Genomic DNA, 23,122 nt, shown 5'->3' on the forward strand with positions numbered 1-23,122 from the left:
ATGAATGGAATATCTGGAGCTATGAGCTTCCTCCATGATCCTCTCTTGGAGTTCATCCACCCTTGGTACACACAATCTACCTTGATACCTCAATACGCCATCTCCCCCTTGTTCAAAAGCTAGTACTTTTTGCTAATGAACATTTGTCTTCAATTCAAGCAAAATAGGATCTTGGTCTTGCTTCTCTTTTACTTCTGACACTAATGATGATTCATCCCCATTCATCACAACCACTCCTCCTTCTGTGGAATCCATCAGTCGGACTCCCAAGAGTGCAAGTCTATGCACGTCTTTCGCTAACTCTATTTTTTCTTCCTCAATATGGGCAGTACTACCCATAGACAACCTGCTTAAGGCATCAACAACAACATTAGTCTTACCTCGGTGGTAAAGAATACTCATGTCATAATCCTTGAGTAATTCTAACCACCTTCTCTGTCGGAGATTAAACTTTTTCTGAGTGAACACATATTAAAGACTCTTGTGTTTAGTGAACACATCCACATGAACACCATAGAGATATTAGCGCCATTTTTCCAAAGCAAATACCACAGCAGCCAATTCTAAATCATGGGTTGGGTAGTTTGTCTCATAAACTTTCAACTGTCTAGAGGCATAAGCTATAACCTTGTCATTCTGCATTAACACACAACCCAAACCAACTCTAGACACATCACAATAGACAATAAAACCTTCTGTACCTTCTGGTAATGTCACGCCCTGAGCCTACACCCTGGGCGGGATCGGCACCTGGAGACCATTGCTGGCCCCAGGCGAACCCTTGGTCTGGCTTTCTTAACTCAGCGGAAACCTAACTCAACAGAATAACTCAACGTCATACAAAGACATGAATAACTTAACTAATAAAATATGGCCCAAAGGGCAACTCGAGCCTCAAAATAGAATATTTACATATATATATATATATATATATATATACATATACATGGATGAGAGACTAAAAAATAACTGACTGACTGACTGTCTGACTGTCTATTGAAGCCTCTAATATACTGAGATGGATGTGGGGACAGACCCCGCAACATCCTAATAGAACAAAGCTAAGTACACAAAATAATTAAGTCCTCCGGAACGCAAGGAGGCTCACCACAGACTCTGGAGTGCTCAGCTGGATCAACGACGTGCAGGATGCTGATCCGGGGTACCTGTATCTGCATCATAAGACGATGCAGGCCAACTGGCATCAGTACATGGAATGTACGAATATGTGAGCTGGAAAAGCGGAACCACAACTTAAGCTTGAAAGGAGAACAAGAGATCACTTACCTTGACTCTGAACGACTCATATACATAACTGGACTCAAAGTAAAGCAATAAGACACGAGCCACACATATAAAGCTTGTAAAAGAATGTAAACGACTTAGATCGTTAAGGATAAAATGACAACAAACTCCACTTTTCTTTTATAAATATAATACAGCTTTTGTGGGAGGTTCTTTAACCGACAACCACCACTACGAGCCTTAGTGATGATACAACGTTTTACCTCACGTTGCCAAAGGACCATCCTATACCTTGCCATCGATATAGGACCTTACTTTTGCTTAGTGGATCCACTAGCTTAACTTTCGTGATCATCTAAAAAGAATGATACGTCAAGTCCCATGTTGGCGCATGGTTCTTATGGAGAGTTGAGTTAATATGAACTCGTGTCCCCAATTCGGTGCTCAATACTACTCCCAAAAATACTTTGGCTCATGCTTTTAAAATAACTTCTTTCTTTGATTGAGATAATTACTCAAAACTTAGCCCAAAGGCTCTTTTGGAAAACATGGCTCCTTTCTTACTTAAATGTAAAAACATTTAGAACTTCTTTGGGAAGTACATAGTTCCCTAATAACTTTGAAGAAAAGGACTCGACTCTTTACTCCTTACTTTACTTAAACTCTTTACTCCTTACTTTACTTGAACTCTTTACTCCTTACTTTACTTAAACTCTTTACTCAACTTGAAACTTCACTTGACTTGGAACTATCTTTCCTTGAATCGGAATTATGAATTCAAGGTGTTCGATCACATGTTATGGAAGGATTCTTGAATGCTTAGACGCACTTTGGAACGTCAAAAACAACTATAAAACATAGGTGAATTACTTTGGAACATGCATGAGAAAGTGAGAAAAGAAGAGGGGAAACTTGGCTGAGACTTCAGATTTCTGGTGACACAGATAGGACTTACGGACGCCATCGACGGACCGTAGATGGACTTACGGTCCGTACTGCAGGTCCGTAGATTGCGTCAGAGATTTTCCCCAGAATTCATTTAAGAAAAAGACTAAGTGTTGACCTACGGTCCTGACTTACGGTCCGTAGGTCAGGCCACGGACCGTAGGTCGTGACCGTAGATCGATGCCCCAAAAACCAACTTCTGTTCCGATTGACGGTTGACCAGTACGGACCGTCGATCGATCTACGGTCCGTAGGTCAGTCCCGTAGATGGGGATCGACAGCCCAGAAATTTCTGCAAATCGATGGTGGATCAACCTTTAAAGGGTCATAGCTCTTAGAATCATAATCCCCTCAACATACAATAGGTTTCAACTTAATGCACAACCCAATCAAGCCTCACAACGAACAATAACTTCAACAACCTCAACAACAATATCAACAACAACTAACAACTTCGACACTTCAACAACAATTCCCAATCTTTTCTCAAAGCATAGAATAAACTTGGTGTGTGTGAGGGAAAGGATCAACCCACACGAAAAACTCACATACCTTGATAGGGATCACCCCCGACGAAAATCCACAATGGTCTTGACAAATCTCCTCTTTCTTCTCTTCTTCTTCTTCTCCTTCTTCTCTTCTTCAATCTCAAGAACCCTAACTCTTTCTCTTTTAAAAAAAATGGGAAAAAAATGATCCAAAGATCATCCTAATACAACAATATGAGCTCAAAAGAATTGGCTAGGGAAAAGACTAAAATGCCCTTAATGATTCCCGGACGGATTTCCTTGTCAACTGCCCAACTTTCAAAGGTCATAACTCCCTCATACGAACTCGGAATCGAGCAAACTCGGTGGCGTTGGAAAGGTCGTTCCATGAACTTTGCAACCATAACTGGAATTCCACCTAAATCATCCTGAGCTAGAATTTATGGCTGTTCAAAGTTGGCCAAAATTTCACATTTTCCATACTTAGCCAAAATTTTCAAAACTTTAAATTCTTTCCAAAAATGAAAATTTCCAATTCTAAGCCTCTTCAATTATTTCATATTGCCATATGTTACAGGTAATGTCAAAACTGGGGCAGTACTCAGCCTCTTTTTCAATTCCTGAAAGCTTTTGTCACAAGCTTCAGACCATTGAAATTTCACTGTCTTCTGAGTTAACTTGGTCAAAGGGGATGAAATAGATGAGAACCCCTCTACGAACCTTCTATAATAGCCAGCCAAACCCAAGAAACTCTTAATATCAGTTAGAGATGTGGGTCTAGGCCAATTCTGCACTGCCTCAATATTCTGAGTATCAACTTTAATTCCTTCTCCAGACATAATGTGGCCTAATAATGCCACAGACTCAAGCCAAAATTCACACTTAGAGAACTTAGCATACAACTCTCTATTCTTTAGAGTTTGGAGAACTATTTTAAGATGACTAGCATGATCTTCCTCATTCCTCGAATAGATTAGTATGTCATCAATGAACAAGATAACAAACATATCTAAATAAGGCTTGGATACTTTATTCATAAGGTCTATGAACGCTGCAGGAGCATTAGTTAAACCGAACGACATAACCAGAAACTCATAGTGACTATAACGGGTCCTGAAAGCTGTCTTTGGAATATCACATTCCCTTACTCTTAACTGATGGTAGCCAAATCTGAGGTCTATCTTAGAAAAACAAGCAGCACCCTGAAGCTGATCGAAAAGATCATCAATTCTCGAATGAGGATACTTATTCTTGATGGTAACCTTGTTCAACTGACGGTAATCTATACACATCCTAAGGGAACCATCTTTCTTTCTCACAAATAAGACCGGAGCTCCCCAAGGTGAGACACTTGGTTGAATAAAATCTTTCTCTAAAGGATCTTTCAACTGCTTTTTTAACTCTTTTAACTCTATTGGTGCCATCCTATATGGCGGAATAGATATATGACGAGTATCTAGAAGAAGGTCTATAGTCTATTTCTTTCTCAGGAGAGACTCCGGGAAGATCATCAGGAAAGACTTCTGGAAACTCTCTTACTACTAAAACTGACTGAATATGAGGTATCTCAACACTAGAGTCATTAACTCGGACTAAGTGATAGACACACCCCTTAGAAACTAACTTCATTGCCTTAAGATACGAAATGAAACAACCCTTAGGCACTGTTGAACTGTTTTACCACTCTAAGACTGGCTCATTAGGAAACTGGAACTTGACAACTTGAGTTCTACAATCAACTGAGGAATAACAGGCCCAAACCAAGAATGACATCAAAATCTACCACGTCTAACTCAACCAAATCAGCCATGGTACTCTTGTGATTGACGGAAATGGGACAATCATGATAGACTCTCTCTGCTAGAATAGACTCACCAACAGGTGTAGAAACACTGAAGGGCTCAAGAAGTTGCTCAGGAAGAACATCAAAATTGAAGACTTGGATTATACCAATGACAACATCTGGCGAATCCTCTTGCTCTTGGCAACTAGTGATAGCATAAAGATTGTTTCCTCCTCTACATGCCCCTGAAATAGCTCATCTAGATGCAAAGAATAATGGGCTCTATTACCCCATTACCATTACTCTGCATGTTCTTAGGACACTCTCATAAAATGACCATTCTGGCCACACTTGAAGCAACCAGTGGAGCCATCACGACACACCCTGAGTGGCTCCTACCACACTTAGCACATGCAGGAGTCTTAGTACCCCTTTGTGCCTTACTACCTTGCGAATGCGCAGGTCTAGCTCTGAAGTTATGAGAATTCTGACTATTGTACTCACATTTGTTCCTTGGTGCAGGCGCACTAGATGATGAAGCATGTCCTTTCTGCTTATGTTGGAAAGAAGACCGGCTCACATTACTCTTTTGCTGCCCGGATTCATTCCCTGATGTCTTAGCCCTCTTATTCTTAAACTCATCGTTATCCTTCAGCTGGTCCTCTTCAACTTATTACACATGGATCATCAGCCTTGCTATGTCATGTAACCTATTAGCATGGTTGTGTTACTTTTCTTACTTGACAAACGAGTCAACCAACAACGAATAAACTCATCATGATCCTTATGTCAACAACCATCTCTTAGCTCACGGGGAAAGAGACTCCCCATGAAGGGCTCCTAAATCAGAGCCCAACTCACAATTAAGCATGAGTAGAAAGAAACTTTATAGAGATTAACTCTATCGCACGAAATAAGTATGAAAGAAGTTAAGAAATTCCTAAATGTTGCAGCCTCCTAATAATAGATGTGGCGTGCTTCACACCGATAACTAGGACTCTACATACACGGCTTCATTGACTCCCTATGACTCTTGAACTCTGTGCTCTGATACCAAGTTTGTCACTCCCCGAGCCTACACCCTGGGCGGGACTAGCACTCGAGAACCATTGTTGGCCCCAAGCAAACCCTTAGCCTGGCTTTCTTACTCAGCAGAAGACTTTACTCAAGATAAATACTTTTAAAAATAATACACTGAACTGTTCAATAAATAACTGAGAATGTAATAAATAACATTCACTGCCAAAGTGGCAACTCAAGTATCAACGTAACTGAAAAGGGAAAAGTAAAGACTAGTGAACTAACATCAACTAACTCTGTTTATGAAGCCTCTAAACTCTGAGGGATGTCAGGACAAGACCCCCAATCATCCTAACAACTGAAATAAGCAAGCAATAAAACAAAACATAACCAAAGGGATCCTCCGGAAAGCAAGGAGGCTCACCAACTGACTCTGAGTGCTAACTAGAATCAATGATGCGATGGATGTTGATCCTGGTTACATGTGTCTGCATCATAAGAAGATGCAGGCCAAATGGCATCAGTACATTTAATGTACAAGTATGCAAGGGGAAATCTAAAACAAGACATAAGCTTGAAAGGAACTGAAGAACTTACCTGGCTCAACTCAACTCAACTCAACTCAACTGATTTCAATATAAAGCAGTGTAAATAAATGCAATATAAAGAAAAGCTTTAAAACATGGTTTCAACTCTGTGTATTTAGAAATACAATAATAACTATGTATATATGTAAAGATACAATATAAACTCTAAATGTATATAAAAATACAATTAACTTTGTGTATATAAGAATAAAAAATACTAATGTGGAGTTTCTCTAACCGACAACCATCACTTAAGAGCTATCGTGATAATACAACGTTTTGCCTCACGCTGCCAGGGCCGTCCTATACCCATGGTGGCTACATGGTTTATGGGGGCTGCGAGTTGTCTGAACTCTCCCCCATGTCGGTGCTCAATACTACACCCAAAATTTGATACTAGCTCTTATGTTTTAAAAAACATACTTCTTTCTGTGATTTGAGATAATTGCTCAAAGGCTATCTTGGAAATCAAAATTTCCTCTCTTGCTTAATTGTGAAAGCATTTACTCTTTACTGAAAAAACTAGCTCAAAGGCTCTTTACTGAAAAACTAGCTTAAAGGCTCTTTACTGAAAAACTAGCTCGAAGGTTCTTTACTGAAAAACTAGCTCAGAGGCTCTTTACTGAAAAACTAGCTCAGAGGCTCTTTTGAAAATCAAAGTTTCCTTTTTTGCTTAAATGTGAAAACATTTACTCTTTGGGAATACATAGTCCCGATATAATCTTTTTGAAGAAATGAACTTCAATCCTTACTCTTTACTCAACTCAAAATTCAAGTCTTAAAACAAAGTTAAAACATTTGTAAAAGACTTTTGGAAGACTCTATGAACTTCTCTTGACTAGGCTCTTAACTTCTCTTGACTTGACTCTTAACTAATCCTTGAATTGAATTATGGATTCAAGGATTGTGATTTGTGATAGGAAAGATCTCATGATGTTTAAGAGTGCTTTTAGATAGTTAAACATGAGAAAAGATCAAGAAATCACTGTCTGGAAGCAAGTCCGCGACGCGGAGATACATTTAATTATTTGGTCGCGAAATAAATTTTGAGGCAGAACGGTCCGTGACCACTTTGCGACGCGGAGAAAATTTTGACAATCCTGAGGAACAGGTCCGCGACGCTTACCTGGTACCCAGATTTGCCCGACTTTTTTCTTCTTCATTTTTTAGCCCCAATTGGCCTAGATTCGATTTTTTTTCTTCATATCTCTTTAGATTCAGATACCCAACGAATGTACACAAGAGTCTAACTCAAAACAACTCTAAAATCGATCTTAAACTCTCAAGAACTCCTCAATCTCATCCCAAATTCAAGAACAAAAGCAATTCAAGAATACAACTCAAGAATATCAAAGTCTCAANCCCATGGCGGGACTGGCACTCGAGAATCATTGTTGGCCCCAAGCGAACCCTTGTCCTGACTTTCTTACTCAGCGGAAGACTTTACTCAAGATAAATACTTTTAAAAATAGTACACTGAACTGCTCAATAAATAACTAAGAATGTAATAAATAACATTCACTGCCAAAGTGGCAACTCAAGTCTCAACTTAACTGAAAATGGAAAAGTAAAGACTCATGAACTAACATTAACTAACTCTATCTATGAAGCCTCTAAACACTGAGGGATGTCGGGACAAGACCCCCGATCATCCTAACAACTGAAATAAGCAAGCAATAAAACAAAACATAACCAAAGAGATCCTTCGGAAAGCAAGGAGGCTCATCAACTGACTCTGAGTGCTCAACTAGAATCAACGATGCGCTGGATGCTGATTCTGGTTACCTGTGTCTGCATCATAAGAAGATGCAGGCCAAATGACATCAATACATTGAATGTACGAGTATGCGAGGGAAAATCTAAAATAAGACATTAGCTTGAAAGGAACTGAAGAACTTACCTGGCTCAACTCAACTCAATTGATTTCAATATAAAGCAATGCAAATAAATGCAGTATAAAGAAAAGCTTTAAAACATGGTTTTCAACTCTGTGTATTTAGAAATACAATAATAACTATGTATGTATGCAAAGATACAATATAAACTCTGAATATATATATAAAAATACAATTAACTCTGTGTATATAAGAATACAAAATACTATTGTGGGAGTATCTCTAACCGACGACCATCACTTAAGAGCTATCGTGATGATACAATATTTTGCCTCACGCTGCCAGGGCCGTCCTATACCTTGTCGGGGGTATAGAACCTGAACTACTAAGTGGACCCACAAGTCTATGCTAAAAAGCACTGAAGGAATCATCTAAAAAGTATGACCATTTTCTACCCATGGTGGCTACATGGTTTATGGGGGTTGTGAGTTGTCTGAACTTTCCCCCATATCGGTGCTCAATACTACTCCCAAAATATGATACTAGCTCTTATGTTTTAAAAAACATACTTCTTTCTGTGATTTGAGATAATTGCTCAAAAACTTAGCTCAAAGGCAATCTTGGAAATCAAAGTTTCCTCTCTTGCTTAATTGTGAAAGCATTTACTCTTTACTGAAAAAACTAGATCAAAGGCTCTTTACTGAAAAACTAGCTTAAAGGCTCTTTACTGAAAAACTAGCTCAAAGGTTCTTTACTAAAAAAGCTAGCTCAAAGGCTCTTTACTGAAAAACTAGCTCAAAGGCTCTTTTGAAAATCAAAGTTTCCTTTTTTGATTAAATGTGAAAACATTTATTCTTTGGAAATACATAGTCCCGATATACTCTTTTTGAAGAAATGAACTTCAATCTTTACTCTTTACTCAACTCAAAACTCAAGTCTTAAAACAAAGTTAAAACATTTGTAAAAGACTTTTGGAAGACTCTATGAACTTCTCTTGACTAGGCTCTTAACTTCTCTTGACTTGACTCTTAACTAATGCTTGAATTGAATTATGGATTCAAGGATTGTGATTTGTGATAGGAAAGATCTCATGATGTTTAGGAGTGCTTTTAGATAGTGAAACATGAGAAAAGATCAAGAAATCACTGTCTGGAAGCAAGTTCACGACGCGGAGATACATTTAATTATTTGATCGCGAAATAAATTTTGAAGCAGAACGGTTTGTGACCACTCAGCGACGCGGAGAAAATTTTGACAATCCTGAGGAACAGGTCTGCGACGCGGATCTAGTACCCAAATTTTCCCGACTTTTTTCTTCTTCATTTTTTAACCCCAATTCGCCTAGATTTGATTTTTTTTTTCTCCATATCTCTTTAGATTCAGATACTCAGCGAATGTACACAAGAGTCTAACTCAAAACAACTCTAAAATCGATCTTAAACTCTCAAGAACTCCTCAATCTCATCCCAAATTCAAGAACGAAAGCAATTCAAGAATACAACTCAAGAACATCAAAGTCTCAAACTTTTAGGACGAAAATCATACTGAAATAAACATATTTGGCGCGTGGGTGAATGAACCCAACGCTATGTGAACTTACATGCCTCGTAGGATTGAATCCTTGGTGAAATCCACAATCAAATTTGAACGTTCTTCACGAATCTTGCATTTTCTCCTTCTTTCTCCTTTCTCCAAGTCCTAGAGTAGGTTTCCAATTTTTTAAACTGACCAAATTCAGTTTTGACCCTTAATTAATTCACTAAAACGAATAAAATTAATTGGGTAAGGAAAAGACCAAACTACCCTATCAAAATCTGGATTGGACTTTCCTTATTTGAACATCAAAACATCAATTGGTTATATATCACTCATACGAACTCAGAATCGCGTAACTTAGCGGCATTGGAAAGATTATTCCAAGATCTTTCTTATGATATCTAGAAACACACCTAACTCATCCTGAGCTAGAAGTTATAGTCGTTTGAAGTTGATCAAAATCCAACTTAACTTGCTTAACAAATTTTCCAAATTTTTATATTCTTTCCAAAACTGACTATTTCCACTTTTTAACTTCTTTCTAGTTCTTTCTAGCTATGGGTGTTACAAATACCGAGGGTATTTTTTGAGCCAAAACATTTACATCAAGGGTGTTTAGGGCAGGGGCGGAGATATACCTTAGCCTGAGTGGTCAGATGAACAACCTTCGTCGGAAAATTTTTACGAGTATATATGTTAAATATCGATATTTTTGGATATAAACTAATTGTTGACCAATTTTGACATACTAAAGAAAGATAGCTCAATGGTTAAGGTTGCTCAAAGTCGACTCTCAAGGGCCTAGGTTTGAGCCCAGACTAAGGCATTTTGTTTTTTAAAAATTTAGTTTCTTTTTTAAGAGAACAAAAGTGACGTTCCAATCTTTATAATTTGACCAACAAGGTTTGTTGTTTTACTTGTTCTAAAGTATGAACACCCTTGATGAAAGTCTTGGCTCTGCCACTGATTTAGGGCCCGAAAGGTGGATGGAAGGTAAATTTGTACCAATTCAAATAGTTGAGAGGCATTTTAGGCCCATCTCCATTTTTTAAAACTAGTTTCTAGCCACGTGCCACGCACGTGTATCCTAATTTAATTGGTAATATTTTTTTATAACAATCTAGATAAGTGTAAATTAGCGTGTATATATATAATTATATATAGATAAAGATAATATTAAAATATGTGTATGATGATAAATAGAAAATTTAATGTGAAAAGACTTACATGCTCAATTTAAAGAATAGTAAAAAAAAACTGAGTGGATTATTCAATGTCATCTAAACTTGAAAAGTGTACTCATATAATTTAGTTAGATATGCACGGTATAAAATGAGTTCATTAGTAATATTATTAGGTGTAAATATGTGATATAATTATATTGTACGAAATATTTTCTTATAGATGTTATTTTTAATTGTATATATTCTACTTCGATGTTTCAATTTCTTTATCATGATCAAAACTTTTATTGTAGATATTGATATCTCTCTAGTTCTTGGTGTTTTTTTGTATCAACTTATTATGTTATTGATTTGCGACACGATTTTTTACATTAACATCATTTTTTACTTTAAGCATTTCCAAAAATGACCTAAAGAAAGAAGAATGTATCGCTAAGTTATTAATATATAATAATGCAAGTAGTATGCCCATTATAGCAAGTTAATTATAAATTGTACTTCCTCCGTCCCTTTTTATATGTCATCCCTTTCTATAAATAGCTGGATCACAATACTTGTCATTTTATAAAATTTATGCATAAATTACCATATTTTGCCTATTATACCTTTGATAGAGCAGTTAATTAATCTTGTCATATATTAATAAAGTTGACTTAAGAAAACATTAAATAAGGGTAGAAGGGTAAAGTTACATCATTTCTTAATGCAAGTGCAAAGTAAAAAAGTGACATATAAAAAGGGACGGAGGGAGTATGTAATAATAATTGAAGATGAAGATCAAAGTCTAAGCCTATAACATTTGTCATAACAAAGATAGAGAAAATTTATTTCTTTACAAAGAGAGGTTGTTCGGATACCTAGCATCCCATCAATAAAAGCTATATATGGGGAACAAAAATTGATAAATTGATATTTTTATTTGAATTTCATTTGAACTTTTTCTTAAGCAAATATGATCTACTCTTTCAGTTTAAAGACGATTAAAAAGTCATTTAATCTAAAAACTTCTACACCAAATTGCAATATGCAAGTAGATAATAAATTAAATTTCTAACCGAATAAAATTAACAAAGTATTAAAGGAATTACTCTGACAATATGCATGGAAGTATATACATATAAAACAATTAATCTCTATGTTTATAACATTATGTGAAAAGTGTATTGTACATTACTAAATCTTTCATTGGGAAAATTTAAAAGATAATTATTTTTTAATATTAAATAACATATACCATCTCAANTTTTGCTTATTATACACTTGATAGAGCAGTTAATTAATCTTGTCATATATTAATAAAGTTGACTTAACAAAACATTAAATAATGGTAGAAGGGTAAAGTTACATCATTTCTTAATGCAAGTGCAAAGTAGAAATGTGACATATAAAAAGGGACGAAGGGAGTATGTAATAATAATTGAAGATGAAGATCAAAGTCTAAGCCTATAACATTTGTCATAACAAAGATAGAGAAAATTTATTTCTTTACAAAGAGAGGTTGTTCGGATACCTAGCATCCCATCAATAAAAGCTATATATGGGGAACAAAAATTGATAAATTGATATTTTTATTTGAATTTCATTTGAACTTTTTCTTAAGCAAATATGATCTACTCTTTCAGTTTAAAGACGATTAAAAAGTCATTTAATCTAAAAACTTCGACACCAAATTGCAATATGCAAGTAGATAATAAATTAAATTTCTAACCGAATAAAATTAACAAAGTATTAAAGGAATTACTCTGACAATATGCATGGAAGTATATACATATAAAACAATTAATCTCTATGTTTATAACATTATGTGAAAAGTGTATTGTACATTACTAAATCTTTCATTGGGAAAATTTAAAAGATAATTATTTTTTAATATTAAATAACATATACCATCTCAAGAATGAGATTTAAACCACATATAGATACATATAAATCATAGATATACCTGAAAAGGGAGAATTTCTGACCGATAGAACACAAATAGAATAATAGGGCAAAGACAACTTGTAAGCTTTTATAGAGTATTGCAATGTAAAGAATAAGAAAAGGTTTTAAGAGAAAATTATTAATGCGGAAGACGAAAGAATAATGTGGAAGATGAAAGGTAGAATCAATCTTAATAACTAAACAAATAGTGAATGGCCATGTTCTGACTTAATCATAACTTAAGTGTGAAGCATTAAACTAAAGTTGGAATGAGTGTAAACGGAAGAAGCTCAAAGGATAACAATTAAAGCTTCATTAAGAAATGATAAACTCTAACACCTAGCCATGTATATTTGGTCTAATTAACTTTTTATTATTTATTTAATAAAAAAAATAGTGAAGGATAATTTCGTAATTCAACTTTGAGGTTAGGAGCTTCCCACTTATAGTATAACTAGTTCTCGTCTATTACACGTTTAAGTTATTATTTAAGTTATTAAAAAAAGGTAAATTATTAAAATTTAATCGGGTACATATTCAAAATGTTTAAATGGATTTATAAGACAAATATTTGAAGTATTTAAGATTTTTATTAGTTTATTAAGAATAGAATATTTTTAAAAATATCTATAGAATTTTAAACGATGTAACACATAATTATATTGAAAATTGCTCAAAGTGGTAATAATGAGGTGACTTATTTAGTATATAAATCTTTATATGTTGGTGTATATTGTATCCTACTATTTAAATTACTTTTATCATGATTAAAACTATTGTCGTCAATATGACATAAGGGTCAACAATGCATTTTAAAATATATCTTGATTGCACATAACCCATCATATATGCATACGATGCCAACAATAACATTTACAGAAAACAAAATGATAAATCCTTCTTACAAATACTTTTCATATCCTAATAATCGCGATTGAACTTGAAAAAGCTCTATTAAATTTATGTGTCAAACTGTTAATCCAAAGACAATATAATTTATACATTCTTATTATAAAGCTCTAGATCTTATTAAAATGAGAATTTAGAATCAAAACATAAGGACAAAGACAAGGGAATGAATGTAGTCACGATTGTAATAGGGTGTACACTAATTTATCCGAAGAGTAAAGTTGTATGGACTAACAAATGTTCTTGGTATACTCCTATTAAAATTATAGTGTATATAAAACTTTTCGAATGAAGTTCACCTTTTTCCTCATTGTATATGAAACTTCAGATGTTGTCCAAAAGAAAATTACATTATAATTAAAGTGTGAATTACAATAAATAGCAAAAGAAAATAGATATAATTATTGTATTACACAAATCAAAAAAAGTTATTTAGATGATGGTATCGACGAAACTCTCAAAGCAGATAGCGTCCTCTTACAATTTACAATATGTAAGACGAAAAAAGAATAACTCTTCCCTAAATAAAGAATGAGAATTAGCCAAACTATTACTGCATATTCTGTCTAAATGATGAAACCAACTTTACCATCTTGTAAAATAATTGGATGGATAGTTGTCATTTACCTTCGAGTAATTTGGTTGTCATATGAAATTTAGTTTTTCAACTTCCTTTATCCATTTTAGAAATAGGAGTGGTATTTATACTATTTTACAGTAGTTCAATTGGAGAAGTCTAAAGGTTAGACTAATTTTAAATGTCCTACATTCATTGTAAATGAATGTGGTGTGCATTGAATTTCATCTCTTAGAATTCTTCATGCTTCAAAAAAAACGTAAATATATTTTGAGTAAAGTACATGTCATTCTCATTCACATATCTTACTTAATTCTATCGTCATTAAATAATTTAATGCACATTGACTACTTCTAAAACTAATTCCATCTATATATAAATAGTTATTAGAATATATATTTGGTTTTGTAAAAAAAGATAAATAGAAATAGTATTTTGAAGGGTAAAAAGGTATTTCAACTTTTCATTTTGATGTTCCCACTTTTAGTATAATATATATATATATATGATATGATATAATAATCTCACTCAAACTTTGTTCATTACTCCCTCCGTCCACTTTTAATTGTCATGGTTTTCTTTTTTAGAGTCAAACTATAAGAACTTTGACTAACATTTTACGATATATTTTTTCATTATATTGATATGCAAAAAATTGCAATTTATAGTACTTTTCGTATAGTTTTTGAATATCTAATTTTTTTTGTTTAAAATATCGAATTAATATACTGGACACGCTCCCATATCATTGAGTAGATAAATTTAAAAAATCATATTATTATTTTAAGTTCTATGTTTGAGTTATGAAAATAATTAATGTTGGGTTGTTGACTATGAAGAAAATGTTCTTGTCCCATCAAAAGCCTTAAATATCTTTTTTGTACCTTTTGGTTTGCCTCGATGCCTTATTTTAAGTTCTATATTTGGCTCTAACAATAATAATCTTATTATGCATTGACATATATACATTCATTATAGTAAGAAACTGATGATAAATTTATACAAAGTAATTGAGAAAAATGAACGTACGTTATATATCTACTATTTTTCTCTATTGTTAATTTTAAAGGTGAGGATTATACATATGTCTATTTTATAAGTCTATTAAAATTATATTTAAATTTTTTTAAAAAATTACATATATAAGCAATAATGAAACTTAAACAAAAACGAACAACCTTTATTTACTAAAGCTAATTATTATTTGGCAATCAAGGCCAATAATAAAAAAGTTTACAACTAATTGCTTGAAATTTTAGTATGGTCTCTTCTTTGATGGTGTAAAATGTGTATTCACCTCATTGAACTTGCTTAAAGTACGATTCATCAGTAGTTGCTTTCTCTATCATATATTTGTAGTACATTTATAAACAAAAAAAAAAAAAAGAAAAAACATAAGATGATCATTTCAAATGAAACAAACAGAAGAATGTACCTAAAAATGCAACAAAAAATAAAATTATACATAAAATCTATAATTATAAAGATAAAACCACATTATTTGGCTCAATCTTTGTTGCCTAAATACATATATGAAAATTTTAAAGAGAAAACAAGTTGTTACAATACCCTCTTAAGGGACCATTGTGGGAATTCTCTCCAGACAGGTGATCTTCCTTCATTATGGTAGATGTTTTCAGCCATATGCAAGATTAGTAATAATATATTATCTGAACTTTTGCTTGTATGCCGGCAACCATGAATAAATAGCAACTCTAGTGGTCCATCTTCTGAAGTTTGTTTTTCATATATCAATCCCAACTCATGATTCTCCTTACCAAGGCAACAAGCATATTTGTCCAAGAAGTTAAGATGGTTTCATTCTTTGGATTCTATCCAGCCTACTTCCTCTTTGTGACTATCCAAATGAGTATATGTCTGTCATGGTACTCTGATGTAGCCATTTGAATTTATAGTGATGTAACCCTTTAAATTTCCGTACATAACTGATTATAGTCTTTTCATTTTTCATGCACCCTTTCAAATTTCCTAATTAAGTGATTAAGTCTTTTCAACTTTCAAATTAATTGACAAAAAATGTTGCTCAATAATATTATTTAATTAATTAAAAAATTAATTACTTTTTAATTTGTTGTAAGGACTAAATGGTAATTCAACATTGAAGATGGGAGCTTCTCACTTTTAATAATATTAGTTTCTGGACATGTTCTTCGCACGTGTGTTCCATACAAGTAGTTCATACCAAAATAAATCATATCAAAAATACATTGTAATGAATAATAGAATAAAGTGAAAAAGTACAAGCTAAAATATATTCAAATGACTTCTTCATTGAACAATATTAGATAATTAAATATTATTTGAAAATACAAAATTAAACAACTAAATTTATCTAGATAGGTAAAATGTATATTGAATTATATTTTGAGCAACATTTAATGTATTGATATATTACATGATACTCTTTCATAAGTAATGTTCTTGATGTGTATTCCATTTGTTGTTTTGATTACCGATTTCAACGGTTAGAGTAGTTTCATTCATCCACTTTAATTATATAATTAGGAAATCGTTAATAAACATATATCACCAAAATATTATATATGAATACCTATTCTATTTCATTTATCCACTCCTTTTTTACCAACTTCAGCAAATTTAAGGTATCAAAAATTAAAATTTCAAACAACTTCAAGTTAAGCAAAGACTCAAAGCTAATGGTAAAGGTATGACATATAAGAGGGCCAAAAGTCAATCTCTAACACTTCTATATCAATACATCAGTTTGATTTTAACTCATAAACATGAATATAAGAAACATTGATAATTTATAAAACTTAAAACTCAGAAAATATTATATAAACAAGAAAAATATATTTTTACGAACACGTTCACAGAAAATAACAAAGCTGAAAAATGAACTTACTCTTTAAAATCTTTCCTCTACTGCTTCCCCTAATGGAGAGAGTTGTACATATTCTTGATTTATGAATTCATTTATATAAGTTGATCATTGAGCATAATTTAATGGAATATATAAGATCATTCATTATCAATTAAGTTAGGTAACTAAAGAAAATCAAAAGTTTTATTGTTGGAGAAGAAAAGACTTAAAGTATGATACAATGTTCTTTCCAACTTCCAAACAGCAGCTACGTACAACCATTGTTATGAGATTTATACATTGCAAGTACAAAAAAACTAAGAAAAAGAACGAACAAAAATTACACAAGAAAATGTTTTGTTGAGAAAACATTGTATTCTAAATTACTACATATTAAGATAATATTATGCTATAATAAGTATTGATAGCTGAACAAATATAACATGTAGAAGCTTCAATCAAACTAATAAATGTTGGAATGTGAAAAGGTTGTATTCTAATTAATATTAAGGAAATTTGCTACTATAATAATTACTGGCATATGAACTATGTATTGCTTATCCGGTTCAATGCATATGATTATTAATAAGTTTTATATTTTAAAATTATAGTTGCTAAACTTTTAATGTTATCTTTATATAATTAAAATATTATTATTTATTAAGAAGATATATGATTAAATTTATATTTAGTGTAGGGATAAAATGGTAATTCAACTTTTCATTTTGGAGCTTCTCACTTATAATAATATATGATGATATAATATAATATAATATAATATAATAATATGATTTAATCCTTTTTAATAATTTTGTTGGTTAAGTTGAAAAATAAGGGCAAACATGTATCCATTTATTAACAGCAGGGCCACAATTGACCTAAGCTTTAACAGAGGGTAAAATCATACCTTTTTGCAAACCACCAGGGCAATTTTGGATCTTTTCCCTAATATATATAATGGGGCATAATACATAAATATGTCATTTAACTTTGCCTCATTTTACATATATATCCTCCAACTTTGAGTGTGCACAAGTAGACACTTAAACTTGTATAAGGTTGAACATATAGACACACATCCTACATGACAATTTGTGTCCTACTTGGTGTCCTACGTGTATTATGTCATGTCTCTACTAGTTCAACTTTATACAAACTTAAATGTCTACTCGTGCACATCAAAAGATGGTATGCATCAATGTGAAATGAGCCCAGGTTAAAGGTCACATTTATGTGTTATGCCTATAATGGGGCCTTAAAACAAAATGAAAATTTGGAAAAATGATTTGTTCTCCCCTTTCCAAGTATGATCTTTAATTGATATGGCATTCCTCCCTCCTCCCTTAGTAGAATATTAGCCACGGGACACCTATATCAAAAGCTTGGAATGCAATTTGCATGAAATCTAATTTTCAAGTCAGTGTTGCGAGCAAACAAAGAAGCGCTTCTTGTAATAAAAACAAAAAATCCTTGAATCAATAAATGGTTGTTCTGGACCATGCCGCTAGCTAGATGGAGACTATCACCTTCCGATTTGCATAAAGAATGATTATTAGACCCTACTAACATTGACTGATGATCAGTTCTAAAAGTATTTTTTCTCTACTAATTGAATGGTGGCAGGGTGAATGCACCGATAAAAGTTACTGGTTTCAGATGAATTGCTTCCTGAAACAAATGTCTTATTCCATAGGGATTTTTTTTCAGATGCAGGAAATGATTGTTTCAAGTTTCAATATGTACATCTAATTAATGTACCCTGACTCAAACATATAAAGAGAGGTACCAATTTGGATCCAGGTGAATTTGTAACATAACACATGTGCATCACTTGATTAAATTAAGTTGTTGATTTATTTCAGAAATTATATATAGCATTTAAGTATGCTAATTCCACTCTCATATTACACAAGGTGATTATTTGTAACATCCGGCAATTTGAAATAACTATGAAGAAGCTGGAAATTTGAAAGTCATTTTTTGGAAAGAATACAAAAAAAATCTGGAAATTTGGTTAAGCATGGAAAAAAATGAGTTTTTGATCAACTTTGAGCAGTCATAACTCCTATATCAGGATGATTTATGTATATTTCCAGTTATTTTTGGAAAGCCCTTGTTATGATCTTTCCAACGCCGCCGATTTTACTCGATTCCGAGTTCGTATGAGTGAGTTATGCCCTTTGAAAGTTGAGCCGTTGGCACAGGGCAGTTTAGTCCGAATTTGTAAGAGTATTTTGGTCTTTTCCCTAACCATTTCTTTTGGTTATATTAAGGGTTTAGACTGATTTTAAAATCAGTTTCCCTTTGAAAAGTAAGAGTTAAGGTTCTTGAGAGAAAAAGGAAAGAAGAGGAGAAAGTGAAGAAGAAGCAAAGTTCGTCAAGATCGTCGTTGTTTTCGTCGGGGGTGATCCCTATTAAGGTATGTGAGATCATAGTGTTGGGTTGGTTCATTTCTCCCACACGCCAAACTCGTTTTAATTTTCGAGAAAAGTTTTGGTTGTGTTTGTTGAAGCCTTGTTGTTGTGGTTGTTGAAGTCTTGTGATTGTGTTGAAGTTCTTGTTGATTTGGGACATGTTTCCGGTTGTGTTCCGAGTTGAATCTATTGTATATTAAGGGGTTTTATGATTCTAAGTGTTTGGGGCTGGAAACTTTGAAGTTAAGAAGGTTTAGAGTTGGAAAAAGGAAGGAGAAAAGTCGAGTTTTCGGGGAAAAAGGTTGGGGCGTCGCGCCAGCCAGCGCGCCCCAAAAGGGACTCTGAAGTCCAGCCCTTGGGGCGGCGCGCCTAGCAGAGCGCCCAGCAGGCCCCTCTGAGGTCTGAAGTTTGGCGCCCCGCGCCAAGGACGCCAAGTCTTCCCATTCATTCCCTACTTTTTCATACATGTTCCTTGGTAATGTACCTATGTTTAATAGTTGTTTTCAACACTCTAAGGTACATCTAGACATCAAGAACTCATCCATAAACATGAGATTATTACCCTAGAATTCATGATCCAATTCGAGGAAAGTTCGGATCAAAGTCATGTGAAGTTAGAGTCAAGTCTAGAAGTTAAGAAGCAAGTCAAAGCAAGTCTTTAAAGTTGTTCAAGAGTCTTTATTGAACGTTTTAACTTCATTTTAAGGCTCAAGTTTCAAGTTAAGTAAAGAGTATAGAGTTGAGTTCAATTCTCAAAAGTTATTAGGGAACTATGTATTCCCAAAGAAGTTTTAAAGAAATGTTTTCACATTTAAACAAGATTGGGAACTGAGATTTCCAAAGAGCCTTCGGGCTAGTTTTCCTGAAAAGAGTAATTGCTTTCTAAATGAAGCAAGAGAGGAAATTGAGATTTCCAAGATAGCCTTTGAGCTAAGTTTTTGAGTAATTATCTCAAATCAGCAAGAAGAAATATGTTTTAAAAACATAAGAGCCAATACCTTTTTGGGAGTAGTGTCCAGCACCGAATTGGGGGAGCATTCAAAGAACCCACAGCCCCCATAGAACCATGTAGCCATATGGGTAGAAGAGGTTCATACTTTTTAGATGAATCCTTTTCAAATTAAACTAGTGGATCCATTAGGCAGTTCAGGTCCTATACCTTTGGCCGGGTACAGGATGCTATGGCAGCGTGAGGTTGATCGTTGAATCATCACTATAGCTCTTATGTGATGGTCGTCGGTTAGAGAAACTCCCACAGCAATTATTGTATTTTTATATACATCAGTTCATTTGTATTTCTACATACATCTCAGGCTTATTGTATCTTTGTATGCACACAGAGTTTATAGCAGGTTTTAAACAACTTTTCTTTATATTGCACTTGTTTTAAATTGTCTTTTATTGAAATGAATCAGTCAAGTTGAGTTGAGTTGAGTCTGGTAAGTTATTCAGTTTCTTCCAGATTTCCTCCTAGCTTATGTTACTTAGCTTTTCATCTCGCATACTCGTACATTCAATGTACTGATGCCGGTTAGCCTGCATCTTATGACGATGCAGATACAGGTACCCAGGATCAGCATCCAGCACGCCATTGATCCAGTTGAGCACTCTAGAGTCAGTGGTGAGCCTCTTTACATTCCGGAGGACTCTGTTATTTTTGTGTTCCTAGTTTTTGCTTTATTAGGATGTTGCGGGGTCTGTCCCAGCATCCATCTCAGTGTTATAGAGGCTTCATAGACAATCAGTCAGTTAGTATTGAGTCTCTCATCTATGTTTATATATGTAAATATTCTATTTTGAGACTCGAGTTGCCTTTTGGCCAGTTTTTATCAGTTGGGTTGCTTTATGACCTTTCATTGCATTGAGTTATTATGCTGAGTTAGGTTTCCGCTGAGTTAAGTAAGTCAGGCCAAGGGTTCGCTTGGGCCAACAATGGTCTTCGAGTGCCGGTCCCGCCCAGGGTGTAGGCTCGGGACGTGACATTATTCATTAGTATATATTGCAAAGAAACATTATAGTTACATACTTGCCACTTGATTTATTAGGACTAATTGAGTAAAGTATTATTCCAATGCCTTCATAAGACGTTGGTGCTCAGCTAACGTGCTGCAAACAACTTTGAGAAAAAAACACAGAATCACAGTTTTAGTGCATAATATATAGCCTAAGAGAATTTCTTTCAAAGTTCTGCAATCTGTGTCTTACTAAGTTGGAAGCCTTGGTTAAGAACGTCGTCTGGAATGGGTGGATTTGAAGCAAAAATTGAATTAGGAATAATGACAAATCCACGATTTTGACTGTTGAAAGCAGCGAGATAAGTAGCTTTTTTATTTCCCACATTATACTGGAAGTGAATAAGACCTTTTGGGAACACAAACACATCACCAGGATACAAGATTTTGGAGAAGAGACGACTCTTAAAGAAGTTTGCAGGATCAGGGACAAGAAATCCCACGTACAGAGTTCCCTCCAGGACAGTTATCAGCTCAGTAGCTCGAGGGTGCGTGTGCAGTGGTGCAAGACCTTGAGGTTCCAAGTCAATATGACCAATAGAAATACCATGAGTGTTAAGTCCAGGTATGTTGTCGACAGTCAAAAACTTAGCAGCAGCACCAGACCCGGGCACTGCAGTGCCACTAACATTAAGACCTGAAGCAAAGAAATCATTTGCTGTTGCAAAATTTGGGTCTTTGCATATCTTTCCATTCACGAAAACTGCACAGGTGAAATAAAATAAAGTTAAGCAAATTATTCAAACTATACAACATATATACAAAAACTATGTCTCATTCCCAAACAAATAAGTATTATAGAAGGAAGATTTACCTGCAGCCTAAGAGTCATTAACAGCAACACATATGTCCTGTAGAGGGTTGTTATCATAATATCATATATATATATATATATTAACAGGGGCGGACCTACAGTGGTTCAAGTGGGTTCATATGAACCCACTTCGTTGAAAAATAACACTCTATATATATGTATATTTAATCAGTTTTTAAAATTTTATATGTATATATTAAATTTTGAACCCACTAACACAAGTTGAAACTTAGCCGAGTGGCTGAGGGGGTTCAATTTTCCCAGCCAACCCGGGATCGAATCCCTATAACCACATTTCAGTTTTAATTCATTTTTTTTATATATAAAACATTCACACACAATTTTGTCCCAAGTAACTTTTGTCCTTTTAGTTACTTAGGAACTATAAAAAGTAGAACAACTTTTTACTTTTACATTTAAAGTCCAATAGTCAATAACTTTTGTCCTTTTTGTTTTTAGTTTTTTTTTTTAAAAAAAAAAAACTCAACTAAAAAGGCACTAATCCCTATTATTTTCAATTCTAAAAATCATTTTATCTTCTTCTTTGTTGAAATCTTCTTGAACCTCTCTTACTTTTCCCCCCAAAATTTTGAGCATATTTTTTGTTGAAGGAAAAAAACTCTCCCCATCTCTCAAATCTTGCACAAGTATGTTTTTCGCTCTTGATTCTAGTCTTTATATATACATATATGATTATTGTGGTTATTTTTTATTTCTTCAACTAAAAAATCCCTTATCATTCTAAAATCAACAAAAAATTACAAATAATATTAGGTATGTTTCTATGTATTCAATTCTGAAATTAAGGTTATAATTATTTTGTTTAATATTTTGTTTTTATTTGTTAACTGTTGAATGAAGAGAAATCATTCATAATATTCTTTTATCTTCTTAGTTTATATTGAAGCCTAGTTTTTCGTTCATCTTGTTATTTACCGTCTCATTCATAAGTCAATGTAATTTTTTTTCAAATTTATTAACATTGTTTAGTATAGTCAAATATGT

The 23,122-nt window shown here is 33.7% G+C and overlaps 1 protein-coding gene and 1 pseudogene across 3 annotated transcripts in view; both read right to left on the bottom strand.

The window, feature by feature from the left end:
- Positions 1-23,122, bottom strand: part of LOC125861954 (germin-like protein subfamily 1 member 13) — a 143,791-nt gene that overhangs the window by 81,822 nt on the left and 38,847 nt on the right. The gene's annotated exons all lie outside the window — the stretch shown is intronic.
- The window catches only part of LOC125862031 (germin-like protein subfamily 1 member 13), a 3,748-nt pseudogene continuing 1,937 nt past the window's right edge, over positions 21,312-23,122 (bottom strand).

Source organism: Solanum stenotomum, chromosome 1 (assembly GCF_019186545.1).
Source record: "Solanum stenotomum isolate F172 chromosome 1, ASM1918654v1, whole genome shotgun sequence".
NCBI lineage: Eukaryota > Viridiplantae > Streptophyta > Magnoliopsida > Solanales > Solanaceae > Solanum > Solanum stenotomum.